This window comes from Bos grunniens, chromosome 9 (genome assembly GCF_055505025.1).
Source record: "Bos grunniens cultivar Pamir isolate PY7600 chromosome 9, Bosgru_T2T1.0, whole genome shotgun sequence".
Lineage (NCBI taxonomy): Eukaryota > Metazoa > Chordata > Mammalia > Artiodactyla > Bovidae > Bos > Bos grunniens.
The window spans coordinates 70,118,579-70,140,730 of NC_141173.1; the positions used below are offsets into that span (position 1 = coordinate 70,118,579).

The 22,152-nt window shown below is 40.1% G+C and overlaps 1 protein-coding gene and 1 non-coding gene across 37 annotated transcripts in view; one reads left to right on the forward strand and one right to left on the reverse strand.

Moving 5' to 3' along the window:
• EPB41L2 (erythrocyte membrane protein band 4.1 like 2) overlaps positions 1-22,152 on the reverse strand; it is a 210,971-nt gene that overhangs the window by 151,368 nt on the left and 37,451 nt on the right. For 3 of the 36 annotated variants that reach the window (XM_086316527.1, XM_086316487.1, XM_086316478.1), the window contains exons 2-3: positions 14,447-14,612; positions 11,031-11,074 (exon numbers count right to left, since the gene is read on the reverse strand). The exons of 30 other annotated variants lie outside the window; for them this stretch is intronic. The gene's annotated coding sequence lies outside the window, so the exon portion shown is untranslated. Of the gene's footprint in view, positions 1-11,030; positions 11,237-12,824; positions 12,926-14,446; positions 14,613-22,152 lie in introns of those variants that run through there. 3 more of the 36 variants (XM_086316479.1, XM_086316488.1, XM_086316505.1) reach the window with 3 other exon arrangements.
• On the forward strand, positions 8,016-8,161 carry LOC147366101 (U4 spliceosomal RNA). The gene has a single exon (XR_015133538.1). It is a non-coding gene; the product is annotated as a U4 spliceosomal RNA (small nuclear RNA).

A 22,152-nucleotide genomic window follows, 5' to 3' on the forward strand; every position in this document is an offset into this window, starting at 1 on the left:
AAATTCAAAATGTAAAATTACTTATCGGTTGAATCAATTAAGTGTTTTAGATTCACAAGCACCAGGCATCTATATTGTTTAGAAGATGGCTTACAAACAACCTATGCCAGCACATGGGATCATTTCACTTCATTTCCCATGATCACTCTATTAGAAGTGTACTATCGATGCCTCCATTTTATAGATAAGGAAACTGAGGCCTGCAGATATAAAATGATTCAGTAACAAGCAGATCTGAGTTTCAACTGTAACTCTTTCACTTATTAGCTATAAGACTTTGACTTTCTTTCCAAGATACTTTGACTTGCAAGACTATCAACACCAAATAATGTTCACAAGGATTAAAGACAAACTATTGTCAAAAACAGGACAAAAAAATTCCTAAAATAGCATACTAAAATGGAACTAAACACTTGTTAAATGGAGGTGAAGGTGAAGTTGTGATATACCCACTCAATCATGTAATGTCTTTAAAACACTGATATGAAAAGGACTTAAGAAATGCCCTCGGGGTGGGGGGGGGGCGGGGGGGGGGGAAGGCTGTGAGAGAATGCCAAGAGTAGTCAAGGTTAATTACAAAATACAGTAAATAGCTGAGTATACTTAATGGAAAAAGATCACAACAAAGACAAATTGATTGTTCCTCACTTTTATCTGAAGGGTATATACTTAGTTATCTTCAGTGGAGAGTACCCTAAAAAAACAATTTGATGACTTTTGTACTGTAGGAAAAAAACAAGCAGTAGACTCTGATTCAAGTCAGTAAAACCAGTAAATAAGTTACCAAAGGTGTTTTTCTCATAACTAACATTTTCTCATAAATTTGTTAGCCCTACTGTGCCTCTCTATCCACCTCATCTTCCTACACTCCAGTTCTGATCACATCATTCACCTGTTTGGAAAACCTCAGTAACTGCAGAAAGAAAACCCAAATTCTTTCACCTGAAATGCAGTCCTCTAGGCTCTGGCCACACCCTCCTTTCTAACTTTTCTGCTCAGTAGGATGCATGATGATTTCTAGTCTTGAGGGAGGAAAAAGCCAAGAATCTCCAGGCTTACTCCTCGAAGCATGCCCATCACAACCACCACCATCAGGCAAAAGCCATCCACCGGCCATGCCCTGTCCAAAGAGTGCCATCCCTCTCTCCTCCAAGTGCCCACGACACTCCCTTACCCGCTTCCAGAGCTCTGCACATTCTGCAGTACTGATCCTATGAGCACATCTTAGCCACCATACTTAACAAGTCTGTCTTATCTCTGGATCCCCCAAAGCAAAACACACACTCCCTTGCACAAAGTTATGCTTACTACATTTGAGGAGAAAGAGATGAGATTATAAGAAAACACTTTTTAAAAAACAAACTGTGCACCTGTTTTTTCAGACAATTCCTGGCACTGTCATCTTATTTTTCTATTATCCAAGATAATCACCTTAACGATTCAATAAAGTAAGCCTAATATTAAATTAAATGGCCCTCCAGTGGAATAAACACTATTTTGGCACATTTATGGCAAGAAATGTCATGCCATCTTTTAAGATTCATACAAGGAAAATGTGAGGAGTGTGAAACAACTATCTTCACCTGTATGATTGGTTCTCATGGGTTAAGACTAACCTAAAGGATCATCACCTTCAAAAAGGTACTGAATTCTAAGAGAAGCAAGAAGAAAACAGAAGTGGCTCTGAAATAAGTCCTACAACAATACGTTTGGGGATATACAGTCCTCCTGAATCATGAGTCTGCGAGGGGCCTGAAAAAATAATGTAGCCAATCCTTTGCATCACAGACACGAGAGAATCTAAGAAATTCTGAGCTAAGTGAGGGAATTTTTATTTTTTTAAAGAATATTGTAAGAAAAGGCAGAAACCTAACTTCCCAGCCAGGTTTGTTTTTCCAAAACACGTTTTCCTCTTGGTTTTTCTTTTCCCAGTGTACCTTCAAAACTTCCAATTCCCCACAGGTGTAAAAACAGTACGAAAATGCAGGCTAGTGGCTTTTTTTTTTTTTTTTTTAAACCACAGCATTTCTATAATCTCTCCTTCATGCAAAGCATTCACCAGAGACAAGTATGGAAGATTTTGCTCCTTTCTCCACTCAGGGTAACACAGAAGATCACAGGAGAAAGCAGGAACAAGGGAAAAGTGCAGGAGAACGTGCAGGAAAGCAGCAGCTACGGCTCTCAGAGCCAAAGCCACAGACAGGAGATGTACTATTTTATTCTGGAACACTCAAATACAACTGTATAATTACACAGAACCTTCAGGATGTATCTATGTAAATACAATATAAGCTTATCTTCCAGGAAAGCTGGCCAACCCAAACACCCAAATCTGGACCATACCGCAACCAGCTCCGCGGCTGGTACCTCCCTGGCCATCATCCTCTACTTACTTGAGCTGCATAACAGGGCCCCGTGAGACAGAATTCAGGGCTATTCAGTCCATCCCAGGAGAATGACACAGAAGTAACTAAAATACCACGACCCCTCATGAGATCAAAATAGAGCATCTAAATAAAAACACCAACTCAGGTTCACCGGGACTGGACTCACCGGGTGATCACTGAGCTCCTCGGAGCTCACACCAGCAGCCCAGCTCTGCGATCACTGCCACCACTGTGTGCTCGTGGGCACAATCCAAGGACGCCTGGATTAAGATAAACGCCTTACGGAGCAGTGCTGACACAATTCAGTTCCTAACGCTTATGTCAGGCGCAGCCCAGCCCCGGGTCAGGATATAATACGACTGATACTAGAACCCACCGGTAAACATCAATATCTTTAGGAGGCAGTGTTCCTTTTCCAATCATAAAATTCATCCCTAAATTATTTTCCTCTTTTCACTGACCTGAACAGAAACATATGGAAAAACAATTCCCCATAGCCTGGAGAGTATGCAGAGCCATTAGTACTTAAAAATAATGAATAAAAAAAAAAAGACTTCAAAAGAAATAAGATCACATTCTAGCATCACAAGACTTCTTTAAGGAAAAAGAACACGTGTGTGTGCACATAAACGTCACACACATGTACTGGGTCCCTTGAATGATGTGGCTGCTGTCCTGCGGTCAACTCTTGGAATCAGTCTCCTTTTGCAGCATATCTTCTATGTCCTGACAGTTTTCCATAGTGAACAAGCTGAAAGAGAGGGAGAGCTCGACACCTATTCTAAGGCAAGCAACCCCACAGGAAAAAAAGGAGTTGACCAAAAATGAGACTCTTTACACGATACTGAAAACCTTTTTGGAATAAATTAAGCACAGTATTATAAGAAATGCAGAGCACTGCCAGGAAAAAAAAAAAAAAAAGTTTCTTAATTCTGTTTCTTCCTACTTCAGTCACTCAAGCTATTTCTGTCATATTCCTCATCCAACACTTAAGCTGTCATCTCTAGTGGAGTTTCCCCACCCACTACAATCATCGAAAAACTTTTGGGAAGAAACCAAAAGTATAAGCATCCTTGCCAAATGACATTCAGATTTTCGTCCCCACCCTAATAGTTGGCTGTTTATCCTTATTTCTCGATCTCTTTCCATTCTTACTCTTTCCTTCTTCCTCTACCTACAAATGTATCCCAGCCATTATTCCCTTTCTTCTCCACTTCCTATTCCTACTTCTTCTCCACTTACTCAACACTAAGTTTCTTCACGCCCTTCATCCCATCTTCCATTTCTTCCCTCAAGATACAGCAAGTTCAGAGATATACAAAATCTTAAGTTCTTCAAGATGCAGAATTTAAAATATGCTGAAGACTTCCTGTGGAGGAATTTTTCCAAGAAAAACAAAAACTGAGGATTCTCCGTCACCTATTTTTCAGACAGCCCTGCAGTAGCCCACCCATCAGCTGCTTTATACAGTTTCTTCTAGCCTGAGTTCAAACAGAGGTGAGGGTGAGTCTGAGGCTATGTGTGCCAGTACACTGTATGAATCCATAACAACTGCCTCAAAAATGACATCTAACTACTTGCTGACCAAAACAATATGCAAATCATACTAGACTCGCTTTTTCTGCAGAGATATTCCTGAAATCGGCAGTACCGGCAGGACTACCAAACTCACAGAGAGGAGGCCATGTTCTCTGATTTGCCCTCAATGTGCTCAGAACTTTTTTAACAAGTTACAATAATAACAGAGTGAGCCCACAGGTGCTCTGCTGGTACTATAGCGAGGAGGCAAAGTGAAGGGGAGAGAAGTGGAAGGAAGGAAAATAACAAGACAACATCCTGTCCTTGAGGAGCCAAGAGTCTTATGCACACAACCTCATGCAAAGTTAACATTCAGAAAATGTTACTGTTTTCAAGACAACAGTAGAAGAAATGGACTCACACAACCTCATGGAAAGTTTAAGGTTCATAAAATGTTACTGTTTCAAGACAGGGGTAGAAGAAATGCATTAAGACTATGTGAGTAGTTGCCAAAGGAATTATACAGCCAAGAACTCTTATGGGAATTCAGCAAAATAAGGAAAATAGAATTCCAGAGAAGAGGAAATTTAGCAAAGGAGATGATAATTAACAGTTTGGCAAGACCACTAAAAAGTTTGAAGAGATTTATTGGTTTTAACATGACAGAAAGAAACACTTCAAATATGCTTGTGCTAAGTGTAAAGCACACATTTTTAAACTTTACTTCTTCCAGGTTCACATCAAATAACCCTAAAATAGCAACAATCCAGCCATCTCATAATGGTTTCTAACATCTCCAAATCACTTGGGGCAAAGTAATTTAACTACACAGGTGTGTTTGAGTAGTCTCAAAGTTTCACTTTTTTTCATACTCAGAGTGAGATGGATTAAATTATCTGGGGCAACAATCTCTAATTTATCCTAGAGATAATTATTCACACATTTTTGCCAGTAAATAAAGTAAAATAGGCAGAATGGGATAGTTAAAAATATACTGGAATAGATGGAACCAGTTCTAATTCCAGTTCTGAAAGTAACAGGAATTTAGAGCAAGTCATTTAACTTCATTTTATTAAATTACCTAATTATAAAATACAGGGAGGATTCATTACCTCTTAAAGTACCTCATAGTTCTAAAATTCTGCATTCTAAAAAAAAAACTACTTGGCGCGGCAAACATGACACAAAGTTAAATGAAAATAAACGTCAAAACCATAGTATGAACCCTACTTGTGAAATGTACATAAATATGCATTTACTGAAGTGGTTATCCTATAACCTCTGAATGTATTCTATCACCTCCAAATGCATTTTTTACAAAATAAAAATATAATATAAAGAAATTATGTCTTAAAGTGGGAATGAGGCTGGCTTTTACTATTTATGTTTCCCTGTATTGCAAGTTTTATTCAACAAACACATAAATTTATCATTAAAAAAAAAAATCCAATCCCAAGCTCTTCGGCCTCTGTGAAATACACTGGAAATCAGAGTTCTCTTGGAAACACTCCAGGCCAATCTCGGATCAGGGGGAAAGTAGAGGGAGGAAGCCCCTCAACCTTGTTTTATCACAGCTCCTTTTCTCTTCTAGTCTGAACCCCCTCCTCCGTCCCACCCTTCCCCATCAAAATCTCTTGGGAGTGATTGAACGCAAGTAACCTAAAACTGGAATTTCTGGGACTGCGTGATCTTCCAAAAGCACTTTATTTTCATCTCTACCTACACACATGCACACACACACACCCAGAATTGGATTTCATACTTATTCTGCAACAAATCCTCACAGCAGTACATAAACGTTCTTTAAGAAAAAAAAGGCGTGGGCAAGCTATATTGGAAAAAAAAAAGAATGATCTGGCACCTGCGGTGGTGATGTCATTACCAGCCAAGGCTCTGAACTGTCTCTGGAATGCAGCTGTGGCTAGAATCCCTTAGGCCACCCAATGCTATTTAACATAAAAACACAGTCTTTCCTGGCACAAGAAAACCTCACAGTCACACGTGACTATACTCTGCTTAGGAATCCTACACTCAGAACTTTACGGCTTTAAACACTTTGTAGAGCACAGCCATCACTGTGCAGGACCATCCCTGAAAGTCAAACTTCAGCAGCTCTAAACCGTTAACTTCCAGCAGGCCTGAGAAGGACTAATTCTGCACGCCTGTCTATAGGCAGTCCAGAAAGAACTGACTCATTGGAAAAGACCCTGATGCTGGGAAAGACTGAGGGCATGAGGAGAAGGGGATGACAGAGGATGAGACGGCTGGATGGCATCACCGACTCGAGGGACGTGGCTTTGAGCAAACTCTGGGAGTAGGTGATGGACAGGGAAGCTTGGTGTGCTGCCGTCCATGGGGTCGCAAAGAGCCGGACACGACTGAGGGACTGAACTGAACTGACTCATGACAGGCCAGATTTTGAGTCACTGCCTTGGAAACAGGAAAAAACATACATACACCCCAACCTCAAATGAAGTGAGGACTTTGTTGGGGAAGGAGTGAGCACAGGGGGGAATGAGATAAGGATGACACAAGTGAAGCTGGGGATGGGAGTGCATGCGGTCACAGAATCGGACATGACTTAGCAACTGAACAACAACTCTAAGTAAGTAAACGTTAGTTGTTATTATTTTTTCCCCACAGAAACAGCCACTAAAGGGAGTACTAACTCCCCAAGCCTACTTCAGATGGTCCAATTAATCCATAAAGCTTAACTGCAATTTTTAAGGAAAACACACATAAGGAGTTTCCCCTAACACACATTTGCTCCCCAGAAGAATGAGTAGGGGCGGACCTTTTCTGTCACCCTTCATTCACACTAAGACAGTCCAGTGAAGAATCCCGACTCTACCACTTCTCCAGCAGGGACCAACCCAGAGATGTGGTGCCTGACCAGGGGGTTGACATGGCAACTCTTGGCAACTGGAGATGAAGAGCCACAGGAACCTGGGCCTCCACCCAAACTGCCTAAAACTCTCCACTCCACCATGGCTTGATCCCTTTTTTAAAAGCCATGGAATTTTTAAAAGCCATGGCCTGCTTTTTACCACCAACACCCGACCAACATGGCCCCATAGGAAGGGAAACAAAAGTCTCCACCTCAAGTTCAGACTAGAAAGCTACACAAGGCCTTACAATTTACTGTCAAGATTTTACTACTCAGAGCACGTGAAGAGGGACAAGGAACGTCCAGATGCGTTCGTCCGTTCTTACTTACATTCCAAAGGCAGAGCCAAGATCACATGGGGATGCTAATGATCATTTATTTTAAAGTCAACAAGACAGCCAAAAAAGAAAGAAACCAGAACTTCTAACTCACAATTCCCATGACTGTCCACATAAACTTTTACAGAGCTTTGTCACCCTCACAACCCTCTAAAAATCAATTTTCAATTTTCTACAACTGACTACATGTTATGTAGTAAACCTGTGACTCTAAGTTGCAGAAAACTCTCTCCCTATGACCCAGAACACATCAAAAGCCCCCTCTCCTTACCACTTAGCTTTTACGAAATCACAGGATCTCAATTGTGACCCACACTTTGACTTTTTTCCAGTGTATTTCCCTCAGTCGGACAGAAAAGCTCCCTAGACCCAGGGTTGAGCGAGAAGCTCAACTAGTGTCTGGACCATATTTCACCACCACGCGACCATGTATAAAGCCTCTGCTAGAAGAGAGGGGGCTGAATCCCCAACCTAGGATGCATTCCAAATCGAAGTCATTTTCTCTAACAGTACTCCCCACTCCTTTCTGTAAGCCACAGAGCGGTGGGGGCGGGGGGGGGGGGTGGGTCCTGTGTGTGTTGTTTCCTACTTTAAAAGCGAACCCCCTGATCCTGCCCTCTGTACCCTGTTACCCGTTCCCATGTTTCCCAAACACTTTCAATTTTTTTCTGTGACCCAGTTCACAAATATACAGTAAACACACCCAGTTTTAATGGAAACACAGTTTTCAAGTGGCCACTCTGATCAGGCTTAAAGCATAAGCGTTTTGTGCTAAATCCAGCCCCAGTCCCAATGAGCCTTCTCCCTGCCAGCGGGCTGCCTCAGCCAGGAAAGGGGGCACCTCTTTCTTCCCACCTCCCTTTCTCTCCCCCTTCCCCAAGGGGAAGCTCTGCGCAGTGGCAAAGCTCTAGTCAGTGAGGTTTGTCCGAGGTGTGATGATTGCTAATGGAAAGCTTTTCCCAAAAGGGAAGTCTTTTTGAAATTCACATAAAATTCTGTATAGACTAGATAAGGCCCCAACTTTCACGTTGTTTATGCCATTTCACTTTCTAAATGCCAGTTGTGGCCTTCTGAAATGATTTCTTGAAAAATCCTGCCCTAGACCTACCATTATCTCATTTTCATTCGTCCCAACCTCTGATTATCTTCTGTCTTTCCTTGTGAACCACAACTCCAACAACTCTGTGACCCTGAGCAGCCTGTGCCCGCAGCTCCATCTTCACAACCCTCTCACAGCAGCCTGACTTCCGTGGGCCACCAGCAGACCTTTACCAGCCCCTCTCTCCTCCAGCATGTCCACGGACTCTCTGGCTCCACCTAAGGTACAGTCTTACTTCAGACTTGCACCCACGCCACCGACAAAAATAAGTAACGATGGTAACTTTTCTCAAGTCAAATTCATGGCCACAAACTTTAACTAGACTCTCAGAGAGCTTCAGAAATCCTAAGACAGCTCCCTAGTCAACCCACACCCCCACTCTCCCAGACATAGATTTCACATTTGTGCATAAAGCCCCAAAAATGACAGACCCGAAATATATGACACTGGATACTGGTTCTTCCTATGATCTCAGCCACAATCTAACTCTATTTGTCCTCCAGTAGAGAAAACCAGATAGTGTTCAACACACTCAATGGTGTAAGTAAATAAAAAAAAGTTACTAGCCATTCATTAAAACAAACAAACAAACAAATCTGCCTGGTACAAGACTGACTTACTATTATTAAGTTTAAGGACAATTAACTGTTAAAGAATAAAAAGTCTTTTTGCTTTCTCTTATAAAAATGTTTGGTAATACTCTCTCCTCAATTCTCTTACCTAAGTAATTCATGTGCAACTCTGCCCTGCCTTTCTAATCACTGTCAGGCATAACAGTTTATTGTCCAAATATAATCTGTTCAACCATGCAAACACCTGTGCAATCAGGCATGTTCAATTTGCAAGGGGCAAGTCCAATGACATGGCCACAGTGGTAAGCACTGGTGCCTGGCGAGTGAGCCTTTCACTGAAAGAGACAGCTTTTCTCATAATTATCTCTATTTTGAATCAAAATGTCTAATGCTTTTATGTAATTCAATAGAAAAACAAAACACATGCATTACAGAGTTGCTATTTATTCCAACCCAGGCCACTAATGGTGACACTCAGGCACATAATAAACCCAGAGTAAAATAAAGCTGTGGCTCTTGAAATTCAAGGGCCAGAAGAGAAAGCAAAGGAAGCAAATATGCCCAAGGAGACAATAAAAGGTTAAGGCCAGAACTCTATGTGCCCTAAGAGAGCAGCCACAGCGAAATCACTGCCCGGTTTCAGGGGTCATTTCTATCACTTTAAAACTCCGTTCTTCCTGGAGGGGGGCCGGACATGACCTAACACAGTTGAGAAATCCAGATTGAAATAACATATGCCAGCAAACAGGCAGATTTGAGAACATGCAAAAGCTATAAAAGCCCTTCAGAGCAAGAGGGTAACATAGCCTGGAGGAACTTCAGGTAAAAGACATGAACACCACTTATACCAGCAGATACGCAGAAAGGGCCAAGGCCACAGACTAGCCTTCCCACCTCAGCCACCTGGACTGCTAACGTTTAAAAAAGAAAAATACGTGCCCAGCACAAAAACCCAACAAGGTGATGTTAATACAGTTCCTACTCTTCACTTACTTAGGCTCCTTTCCCAGCACCCTGAGTTTCAAAAGCTCTACCAACCGTTTTCTGTTACTCAGTTTTCAGATTAAGGTGTTTCCTCCTGGCTCTGCCTCCTCCATTCATCCACTCTATGTGGAGGCGATGGCCACTGTATACCCAGCACTGTGCTAGGACACATAACCCAGTAAGGGAGCAGGGGAGGAAGCCAATGATTACAACCCACTCTGAGAAATACCTACTTAAAGTCATCTGCAAAACAGTAGATGAGCAGAGAATGACTGTAAAATTAGAACCATCTCTGAAACTGTGGTGCTGGAGAAGACTCTTGAGAGTCCCCTGGACTGCAAGCAGATCAAACCAGTCAGTCCTAAAGGAAATCAACCCTGAATAATCATTGTAAGGACTGATGCTGAAGCTCCAATACTTTGGCCACTGATGCAGAGTGGTCAAAGTGCACTTTGGCCACTCACTGGAAAAGACTCTGATGATGAGAAAGATTGAAGGCAATAGGAGAAGGGGGCAGCAGAGGATGAGATGGTTAGAGTGCATCACCGACTCAATGGACATGAATTTGAGCAAACTCAGGGAGATAGTGAAGGACAGGGAAGCCTGGCGTGTTATGGTCCATGGGGTCACAAAGAGTCAGACACCATTTGGTGGCTGAACTAAAGGATGAAGATGCAAAGAAAGGAGGGACAGCATCCCAAGAATTTGCAAAGACTTCAAGACTAGTACAGGTTGCTCCTTTCAACTTGTTACATTTAATTAAAATCACAAAGGTTAGGCCCAAGAATTCACAAGGCAATAAAATACAAAAGTCAATTTCCCTACTAATATGGTAGGCTAAGTGACAGTTATTGGACCTAAAGATTGCTTCTTTTTTAGCCTGTCTGAAAATTTCATTCATCTCTTGTATTTGTTCTCAGTTTACAAAAGCTAATCAATAGTTGCCACGGTAGTTATGTGTGGACCTGTGAAGATCACTCATAGTTGCATCTCCTGAACTAATATGTTGGCAAGAGGCACATGACGACCTTCATCCTAATCCAAACTTTGGTGCACATTCCTTTCATTCTTTTGCTTTTCTCCCACCTCAAGTCAAAGTATTTCATGTACCATTCTTAACAGTCAACTAATTGTAACTAAGATAATGGCAGATAATAATTGAATGTGTGATCTCATCTAGGTCAGGAGAGGAGATGAAGGTAGAAAAGAGTTAAAAGAATCCAGTGTAAGGTCAACTTGTGTCACCTGGCTTAGGGCTGGGTGAGCAGACTGGGAGCCTCTTCCTTGACCTGTAGAATGGAGAATAAAAACTTGACTAGTTACCAGAGTTGTTTTGTTATTAAAAAAAAAAAAAAAAAACTTACAAAGAAATGGTTTCCAATTAATAAGATTTGGTTTGGTCTATGCCCTGTGTTAGCTGGGGTTACCTGGTGGCTCAGACAGTAAAGAATCTGCCTACAATGCAGGAGACCCAGGTTTGATCCCTGGATAGGGAAGATCCCCTGGAGAAGGGAATAGCAACCCACTCCAGTATTCCTGCCTGAAGAATTCCATGGACAGAGGAGCCTGGTGGGCTACAGTCCATGGGGTTGCAAAGAGTCGGACACAAATGAATGAACACTTTCACTTTTTCTTTCTGGGTTAGCTAGCTCAGGGTTTTTCAACCTCTGTACTCCTGACATCGTGGCCAAACAATTCTTTGTCATCCAAGAAGCTGTCCTGTGCATTAAAGGATTTTTAGCAGCATTCCCTACCTCTATACAGAAATACTAGAAGCAGGTCCTTCAGTCATGGCAACCAAGAAACCAAATCTCCAGACATTGCCAAATGTTTCCTAGGAGACAAAACTCACCCATCCACCCCCATCTCAGTAAAGAATCATTGTGCTAGATTATGAGCACCAGCCTATTTACTAAATAAAGAAGACACTGATGTTGATGAACAGGGCGAAATCTTGAAAAGGTCATGCCTCAATCAACTATTGTCTGTAGTTTAATGAAAAGCTAACAGATATCCCCAACAGAAGAGGAACATCAAAATTAAGGTCAAAAAAAGTAAAGCCTGGAGCATTTAAGCAGTAATAAGTATATAGATGCTCAGGAGTGGTAAAAGCTGGGACCGAAAAAGAGCTTAGTGAGAACACTTAAACTAAATCAAACCAAGTCTCAGTCAGTTCAGTTCAGTTCAGTCGCACAGTCGTGTCCGACTCTTTGCGACCCAGTGCACTGTAGCCTCCCAGGCTCCTCTGTCCATGGAATTCTTCAGGCAAGAATACTGGAGTGGGTAGCCCACTCCCTTCTCCAGGGATTGAATCAACGTCTCCTGCCTTGCAGGCAGATTCTTTACTGTCTGAGCCACCAGGGAAGCCCGTTAATCTTTATACAAACCCAACCAAAAAAAAAAAAGAAAAAACATTTTAATTCTACAAATTAAGATCTGAAATAGTAACTATTTTGACATCATAAAAAAGCACAAACCAGACTCCAAATCCTGGCCCATTCCAACCATTTTCTAGCTACCTGACACTTACCCTAAGCTTTTCCCCTCTTCTAGAGAAGTAAACAACATAGCCAATATAAGAACATAAGCATGGCACCTGGCACACTGTCAGTACCAGTAAGTGACAACTGCCAATAGTTTCACATGGATATTTTATAAACATACATCTAATACAAAATGGAACACGACACCCAAGTTAACTAAGAAAACACACACCTAATATGTTAACTAAAAAAAAAAAAATCCATTACTGTAGAAACACTCCATAGATGCCAAGATTTACCTGCACTTTTTAAGGCAGGAGACAAATGAGTAACTCTCTCTAGACCCACGGTTACAATAAAAGCAAAATATAAATGCTGCCCTTTTGTAAGTACCAAATAATGCAGCGCTTGGGCTGCCTCCAAATATATTTCCCCAGGTTTTTATGCAAACCAGCCAAAACACCATTTTAAGCGTTTGAGTTTGAAAATTCACTGTACAAAATTTCTATAAAGGCAAACAATCAAGTAGGAAAGAAGAGCATTTTCTCACACACACCCAGAGCCAGTTTGCAGTTGCTGTTTTTGCTGCACAGAAGTTGTTTTCTAGCCACAAGCTACTACAAATTGTTCAGACCTTTTGGCAGCAACACAGGAAACTGCCCTTTTCACCCGTTCTCCCACAAAAATGTAGTCAATTTCTAGGCAGGCCCATCTCTCAAGGCTACTTGCTTTATGGAGCCAAATGCACACCATTTTTCATTTAGCAATATGAAAGGGCCCCAAATATTTTGCATTTTTGTGAAGAAAGCTAAAAGCAAGTCACCAGAAGACCTGTGGGCAAAGCTCTCTATTAAGTCAGCTCATAAACTGTGCTAACACCGCGCTTTACACCAGCATTTGAAATTTATAGGGCATTTGGCATTACAGCTGTTTCTGTTTTATCCAAATCATCCAGGACACAACAGGCAACATGTGAAGCCATTTCCTGATGCTTAATTGTCCTTGGCTCCCCACTATTCTCAACTTGTCATGTTCGAAATAAGTATTTAAAGTAGGCACATCTGCCTTTTGATTTAAAAAAAAAAAAAATCTCCTATCTTCTCTTTGACTCTAGGCTTTTTCCACAGTCTTAAGGATCACATACAGGTACTTGGGCAAGCTACAAAGATGAAGCTGAATATTCAGCTTTATATTCAGGTATACAAAATCAATCTGTATTTTTCTCCTTCAATTATTTAAGCAGAGGTGAGAACAGGAGGTGGTGCATTACTCAACAGCTGTAACATATTTAACTTCTAAAAATAAAGGCAAAATTGCCCTTATTTTTTAAATTTTAAATCTTTAAATTTTAAATTGCAAAATTAAAGAAGAACCTTTGAAAACTAGGAATTCCTTTGTATCCCATTTGGCTTAAAATTTCACAGACAGATCATTTATAAATAAACAAACAAACCCAAATGGCAAAAAGGCAACTGCAGTTACTCACAGAATGAAGCTGGACACTACTCTGCCCTGGAGAGTCAAGTTCCAAAATGCAGTCTGGTGAACCAAGCTCATAATTCATAAACTGAAAATCAGTCCAGTATTTTCCAGGGAACACTTCTGTCTCCCCAAAACGACATGCAACCTCAAACAAGTTCCAATCATGACTCAAAGGTAACTTCTCCAAAACGGTACAATGTCAAGAAACTCCAGAAACCACACAGACAAAAATGATAAGCCAAGGAAACTCCATTCAATTACATACACTCATTACTTTAACAACAGATAATTTTATTTTTCAGAGTCCAATACTGACACTAATTCAAAATATTTCAAGTTCAGAACCCCTTTCCAAAGGCACCTGAATTTTTCCAGCAAATAATATATACTGTGAGAAATATAGTATATATACTATATACTGTGAGAAAACTAGATGGCAAACCAGGGAATCAAAACTGAAAATTCAAAGGCAAAATCTTCCATGTCGAGTTGGTAAAGGGACCTGGCTTGCCTGAAACTAGTAAGCACAGAAGGCATGCTCTGTTACTGTAATCTTTCCGATTTAAATAGATAAATTGCACATATCAAACAAGCGCTAACTGCAAGCATGCTTCATTCACTGCTTGCCTTAAACTTAACGAGTAATAAAACATCTTTCATCTCCTTCAAAAGAATATCAAAAAGATTTCACATTACTGTTTATCAGCTTAACAACATCTTCAAAGTAAATATAATTGTTAATATTTCTGAGAAAGGGTCTATAGAAGAAGCAGGAAGATATGGCCTCCTTGTTAAAGACTTCTTTACTCCAGGTTGGGGGTGAGGGGGTGTCCTGAGATAGTCAGCATCAACGTGAAATAGCCTGTAAGACAATCACCAAGAAAGAAGTGTTAACTGTCCACATCTTCACTTGACTTTCTTTCAAATAAGTAAATAACAACAGAGGACCAGCTGCCCAAGGTTATCCAGAGGTCTGGCATGAGAAGTCAGAGCACTCAAGTTCACTGTTCAAACATGGGTTTTCTGGCCCACATTAGACAAGTTTGGCCTGGGAAAGTTTACTTCAAATTTGAGCTAAATGGGTAATTAAAGAACCTCTTTGCTACTGTTACATTTTTACATTTCTCACACCACTAGAAAAACTCATCTTAAGGACTTTTTTAAACAACAAAAGAGATGAAAAGCGTAGACTTGGTTCTCATTTCTGTTGGTTTGCATCCTACTTTCACTGTGTTCAATTAGTATTTATTCTGCAATTACAATGTTAAAAAGTACAGCTAACACTGAGACGGACGGGTAAAGAATGCGCAAGACAGAGGTATATTTCTTACCAAATAGGTGGTGTCTGCATGTGCACTGATACACAATAAGTTTAGGGTGTTTTGTTTGCGTGTTTTTGTTTTTTTTTCAAGTATCTCTATGTGGTTTACTTTCTCTATGGCAAGAGTGCTGGAGGCCCTTCATGTGTCTAAATGAAAAACTCTATACACATTGGCTTCAATAAAGCCAGCAGTCTCTTGAAGATAGGTTCCAGCCATGAATCGTCTACGTTTGTGTTCTGGAAAGGGTGAAAAGGGCAGTTTTCTGTGTTGCTGCCAATGGGCTGAACAATTCCCAGTAGCTTGTTAGAGAACTTCTCTAAGGAGAAAACTTTCAAGCTGGCTTGCTATACTTGTGCAAAATAACATGATTTTTCTCCAATTACTCTTATTTTGTTACAACTTTTCCAGTAAAAACCTTCCCTCGCCTTTTATAGTCATGTTTTTAAATGATCTTGCTAAGGAAAAGTGTGTTTGAAAATAATACTTAACAAGTTACCTGAAAACCAATTTCAGCACACACCTAACTTCTGAGTATTAAAATTCTTTTAGTCTTCTCCATCCACAATTAATACAGTACTAAATTTGTCCAAGTATTCACTTTTGGCAAGTGCTTCCTGAATTCATCCTACAACCATTTATTAAGCACTTCATAAGGAAAGATACTGTGGAAAATTCTGAAACAGATGGAATACCAGACCACCTGACCTGCCTCTTGAGAAACTAATATGCAGGTCAGGAAGCAACAGTTAGAACTGGACATGGAACAACAGACTGGTTCCAAATAGGAAAAGGAAAACGACAAGGCTGTATATTGTCACCCTGCTTATTTAACTTCTACGCAGAGTACATCATGAAAAATGCTGGGCTGGAAGAAGCACAAGCTGGAATCAAGATTGCCAGGAGAAATATCAATAACCTCAGATATGCAGATGACACCACCCGTTATGGCAGAAAGAGAAGAGGAACTAAAAAGCCTCTTGATGAAAGTGAAAGAGGAGAGTGAAAAAGTTGGCTTAAGCTCAACATTCAGAAAACAAAGATCATGGCATCTGGTCCCATCACTTCATGGGAAACAGATGGGGAAACAGTGGAAACAGTGTCAGACTTTATTTTTGGGGGCTCCAAAATCACTGCAGATGGTGACTGCAGCCATGAATTTAAAAGACACTTACTCCTTGGAAGGAAACTTATGACCAACCTAGACAGCATATTAAAAAGCAGAGACATTACTTTGCCAACAAAGGTCCGTCTAGTCAAGACTATGATTTTTCCAGTGGTCATGTATCGATGTAAGAGTTGGACTGTGAAGAAAGGCTGAGCACCAAAGAATTGATGCTTTTGAACTGTGGTGTTGGAGAAGACTCTTTGAGAGTCCCTTGGACTACAAGGAGATCTAACCAGTCCATCCTAAAGGAGATCAGTCCCGGGTTTTCATTGGAAGGACTGATGTTGAAGCTGAAACTTCAATACTTTGGCCACCTGATGCGAAGAGTTGACTCACTGGAAAAGACCCTGATGTTGGGAGGGATTGGGGACAGGAGGAGAAGGGGACGACAGAGGATGAGATGGCTGGATGGCATCACTGACTCGGACATAAGTTTGGGTAAGCTCCAGGAGTTGGTGATGGAAAGGGAGACCTGGCGTGCTGCAGTTTATGGGGTCACCGGAGTCGGACACGACTGAGCAACTGAAGTGAACTGAAGGAAAGATACACGGGTTTTCCTGGTGGCTCAGCCGGTAAAAAATCCACCTGTGTGGATGGATTCTTTACACGAAGAATCCAATGTGGAAGACCTGGGTTGATCCCTGGGTTGGGATTATTCTCTCGAGAAGGGAATAGCTACCCACTCCAGTATTCTAGCCTGGAGAATTCCATGGACAGAGGAGCCTGGCAGACTACAGTCCATGGGGTTGAAGAGAATTGGACATGACTGAGTGACTCTCACTTTCTTTTCATAGAAAGACACACAACCCCCACCAGGCTGTTGATATACCAAAACGAATGAGAACAGCCCTTAAGAAACTAATCTAGTAATGCAGAGAAAGAGAAAGGGCAGAATTCTGAGGCTGGGGGCAAGGAGGGAGGTGTCAAAGAATTTCTGTAAATTTACTGTAAATTTTCTGTAAATTCTTGTGTATATTAAGATTTAAGAACTAAGGTTTAAGGTTTAAGAACTATATCAGCCCCCCAAAAGCAATAAATCAGCAAGTCATTATTTACTTAAAAAAATAAAGACTCTACACTAGATCACTCCAAATAGACAGTCATTACAGTTATATTTAAAATATCACTTGTTATGCTACATAAATGAAATATACCTAGATATTAAATTATATATTGGAAAAGCTATAGAACTATGATAAAAAGAACTAAACTAAAAATCAGAAAGCTAAGACCAATTAATGCCACTTAATTTGAATAAGAATTAAAATCCTGCCCATTAACTCAGAAAACAATTACTATAATTAAGTGAAAATACACATGCAAATATTTTGCAAAGGGCTTTAAAAGCTTAACAATGTATCATATCATAGGTCAAGGAGCAGCTCTGGTCATAATATCCTCAGTAAAGAAGACCCTGTCAGGAATAAAAGAGACAATGAACTGATAAATTGGTTGGATTTTAAAAATTTATTTTAAAAAATTTTTTTAGGCATCCAGAACCTTTACTGATGAGTAGAAAATATTTGCCAAGGTTTGCATCTTTCAGTAGCCAGGTGGTGACATTATTTGGCATAGTTTCAATAAGTGTGAGTGTGTGTGTGTGTGTGTGTGTGTGTGTGTGCGCGCGCGCGCACGCACTCAATGATGTCAGACTCTTTGCAACCCCATGAACTATAATGGAATTTTCCAGGCAAGAATATTGGAGTGGATTACCATTTCCTACTCCAGAGGATCTTCCAACCCAGGGATCAAACTCGCATCTCTTGTGTCTCCTGCATTGGCAGGAGGGTTCTGACCACTAACGCCACCCGGGAAGTGCATAGTTTCAATACTGCTTTCATATGTTATATATCATCATCATATTCATAGTCATTTGCATTTTAGTTCAAGACTACATTTTCAGATTTCTCTATGCTCATATATGTAACTTTACACTCACGTTTGTAAGTCATAACATCTCAAGGACCACTTCTTTTGCATCTCTGTGCAAAGGTACAAGAATCTCTAGGACACCTATCTAGTGCAATGCTGGCTAGTGTAACAGTCGGTTTTACTTGATACTGCTAAAATGTTTTCCCAGGATGGTTCTCCCAATTTATATTCTCACCAACAGTGACTGATGATAACAATTTATCTACGTGTTTGCCAACATTTAATATTTTTAGTCTTACAGTTGTGGTTATGGAAAAGCCTCTGTTTTAACTTGCACTTCCTAACTATTAGTGAGAGTCATATGCTTACTGGCAATTTGGTTTCCAGTTCTGTGAACTGCCTACAGTTACCCTCAATTTTTCTATTAGGTTGTCTTCCTTTTTCTTATTGATTTATAGGAATTGTTCACATATGCTAGCTTTTAATCCTTGCAGGATACAGGCTATTTTCAGTAACCCTACCTGAAAGCCCAACTACAACGGCTAGATTAGACCATTTTTCTTATATTACTAAAAGTATGGGAATAGGCGATTCATGACTGACATGTCTAGCTGAGAATATCATCAACAAACTAGCCTTTTAACCTCCTGCTCTGCCATCCTTAACCAGTACCTTCAGCTTCTTCGCTGCAAGACAGGTGCTGAAGCTCCAGACATTATATCCACATTCTAGGCAAAGGAGGAAAAAAAAAAAAGGAAAGAAAAAAACTAGACCCCCATATTCAGGGAGCAAAGCTTTCTTAGAAATTTTTAGCTAAAATTTAGCTTAAATTTCATTTGAAGGACATCAGAGAAGACAGTCATTTTTAAATGGGTACAAAATTAGTAAAGTTAGAAAGAATAAACAAGCTAGGCAACTAGTAATGTCTTTCACATATCCATTTAAAACATATTTGTAGCCTTGTCTTTCTTCTGCAGTACACTTCCCTGGTGGCTCAGATGGTAAAGAATATGTCTGCAAAGAAAGGAGACCCGGATTTGATCCCTGGATCAGGAAGATCCCCTGGAGAAGGAAATGGCAACCCACTCCAGTATTCTTGCCTGGAGAATTCCACGGAGAAGCCTGGTGGGCTACACAGTCCATGGGGTCACTTAAGAGTTGGACACAACTGAGTGACTAACACACGTCACATACTTTATGGAGATTTAAATAGAGTAAACTTCTCAATTGTTTTCTTTATCACATGTACTTTGTTTCCTACTCCCAAACAATGCTTACATCTTCTAAGAATTTTATTAAAGACTGACGTTCAACCTGAATTTGGGGGATGAAGTAAGTAACAAAACTTCATTTTTTCCATATAAACAAACAAACATACCAATTCTTTCTTTCATCTCTCCACACTGATTGAGACCATCTCTATAACATAACAAATTTCCTTATACTGGTTTATATGGAGTTTCCGGTTTCTATCAGGTCTTATTATTACTGGCCTAATTATCTATCCTGCCCACAGAAGTGTGGTAAGGCAAGTCTTCCCAACGTTTTAAGATTATTTTGACTATTCTTGAACACCTGCTCATTTCCACAGATATTTTCCAATCAACTGTTCCATAAAAACCTTGCCTGGATTTTGAGTGGATTTTCACTAAAACTACAGATGTATTCAGGGAAACCTGCTAGGTTTATAATAACAAGCATTCCCATCCATGGACAATGAACAATTCTCCATTCTCTTGGCAGCCATTCTTTTACATCCTTTCGTGTTCCATAATTTACCCAATACACATCTTGTTCGATTTGTTCATAGATATTTTCCATTATTAGGAGCTAGAAATAAGATCTTTACATAGCATTTTTAAATCGGCAATCCATGATTCAACTGAGTTCTGCACACAGAATATTATATAAACCATGAAAAATAATGTTGATTCTTTTCTAATACTTATATTCATTTTTTTCCTTATCATATTGTATTGTTGAATTTCAAGAACCACACAAATGACTAAAAGTAATAATTTTTTACTTTGAACTTAAAAGACTGTTATATCATACTGTTAAGTATAAAGCCCAATATTATTTTGAAACAATAGGGCTTATTCTTGGTTCTTTTTCTATTGTCTTAAATGTAATGCTTAGTTCATTTCAAGGTTTTTCTTTTTCTTTTCCCATTGAATATGACAGTAATTTAAAGCTATTAATTTCTGGTTAGAGTTTTTGTGGTCTTTCTCAAATTCTGCTGTGCAGTGTTTTGCTCATTACTATGTTCTAAATAGTCTGTAATTCTAGCTTTTATATTCTCCTTGACCCAAGGTGGTTTCCTCTCCCTATCTGTTGCTTACACATATTCCAAGATGTTACCAACACTGGAGTTTCATTCACAGTTAAATGAAATGACAGCAAAGAGACCAGTGAATTGATTTTCCATGCTAAATATCTCTAGTATATTTGAGAGATGACAATCAACAATTTAGGCTCACTTTGGAAATTAGTCCTGAATATCACTGGAAAGACTGATGCTGAAGCTGAAGCTCCAATACTTTGGCCACCTGATACGAAGAACTGACTCATCGGAAAAGACCCTGATGGCTGGGAAAGATTGAAGGCAGGAGGAGAAGGGGACGACAGAGCATGAGATGGCTGGATGGCAACACTGACTCGATGGATATGAGATTTGAGCAAGCTCTGGGAGTTGGTAACGGACAGAGAAGCCTGGCTTGCTGCAGTCCATGGGGTTGCAAAGAGTTGGACAAGATTGAGCGACTGAACTGAACTGAATATATGGCATCAACTAGCCCTTCACTGATGATTATAATCAAAAGTGCTCAGATTACTGACAGGATTTCCATAAGCCCCTCGCGATTCAGCTCTCACTGTGCTGCTCACACTCTTGAAACAATTTTTGAGCTTACCTCAACCCCTGCCTTTCTCACCCACCGCACGTAGTGTTCCTGGAAAACTACCCTTGCACTAGTGAAGCTCACCTGAAAGAACATCACTTCAGCAAGCATCCTCTCAAGATTGGAGGACTGTAATATACCAATGGTTCAAACTATCTGTTAGAAGGGAGAGAAAGCAAGAATAAATGAAAAACACTAAAAACCCTACACAGACTCAAAGAACCACATTCAATAGCCTCCTAAGCAAAACCCTGGTGAATACCACCAAACTGATACAAAACAGACAAATCAGGAAAGTATGGACGACATGCACTCAAATATAGAGCAACTTTTTTTTCTAAAAGAAAATCAACCAACCAACTCTCACGAAACAGGGAATAACCTTTAAAAATGGTAATAATAAGAGCATCAACTAATATGTCCACGCACCATGCATTCTACTGAGAGTTTCTGCATACACCAATGGGCAAAGAAGCAGGACGACCAGCCAAAGAACTCATGTCAACTATGAGCACACAACAACTTATTAATGCTTTAATAACCAAGTTCCCAGACTAGACTGAAAGGTCTCTGATGTCTTATTACAGCCTATATCCCAAATATCTACTGCTGCAATTCCTTTACTTAACAGATATTAAAGGCCTATAATGCAATAGAAATTATAATAAGCACTGGATACTCATCCCAACTAATCTCAGGACTTCTCTGAGAAAGTGATATTTCAGATGATACCCAACACTGAGAAAAAGCCAGCTTGTAGGATTTTCAGTTCCTATCCTCTACTTATATCCTCTGCTCCTGTTTAACAGTAAATCATCTCCTTCTGAATACACTTGTTTGGATTCAAAGCCATCTTGGAATTCTCCAGTTTCCTGGTCCACTTTCTCTATATTCCCAAAATGAGATATTATTCTAAAACCTCAATCCAAATCATTTCTTTCTCCATTTCCTCCTCCGCTGTGGTCTTATTCTATTCTGCTTATCTCAACTTTGTTTTGTCTTGAAAGCCTTATGCTTTTTTGATTGCTTTCATATAAATTATCTAATTAAGAGGCAATATGATATAGTGGTTAAGAGTGTAAGCTCAGCAGTTAAACACCTACAAGTTCCAACTCCACCTTTGCTATGATTTTAGGTGCCTCT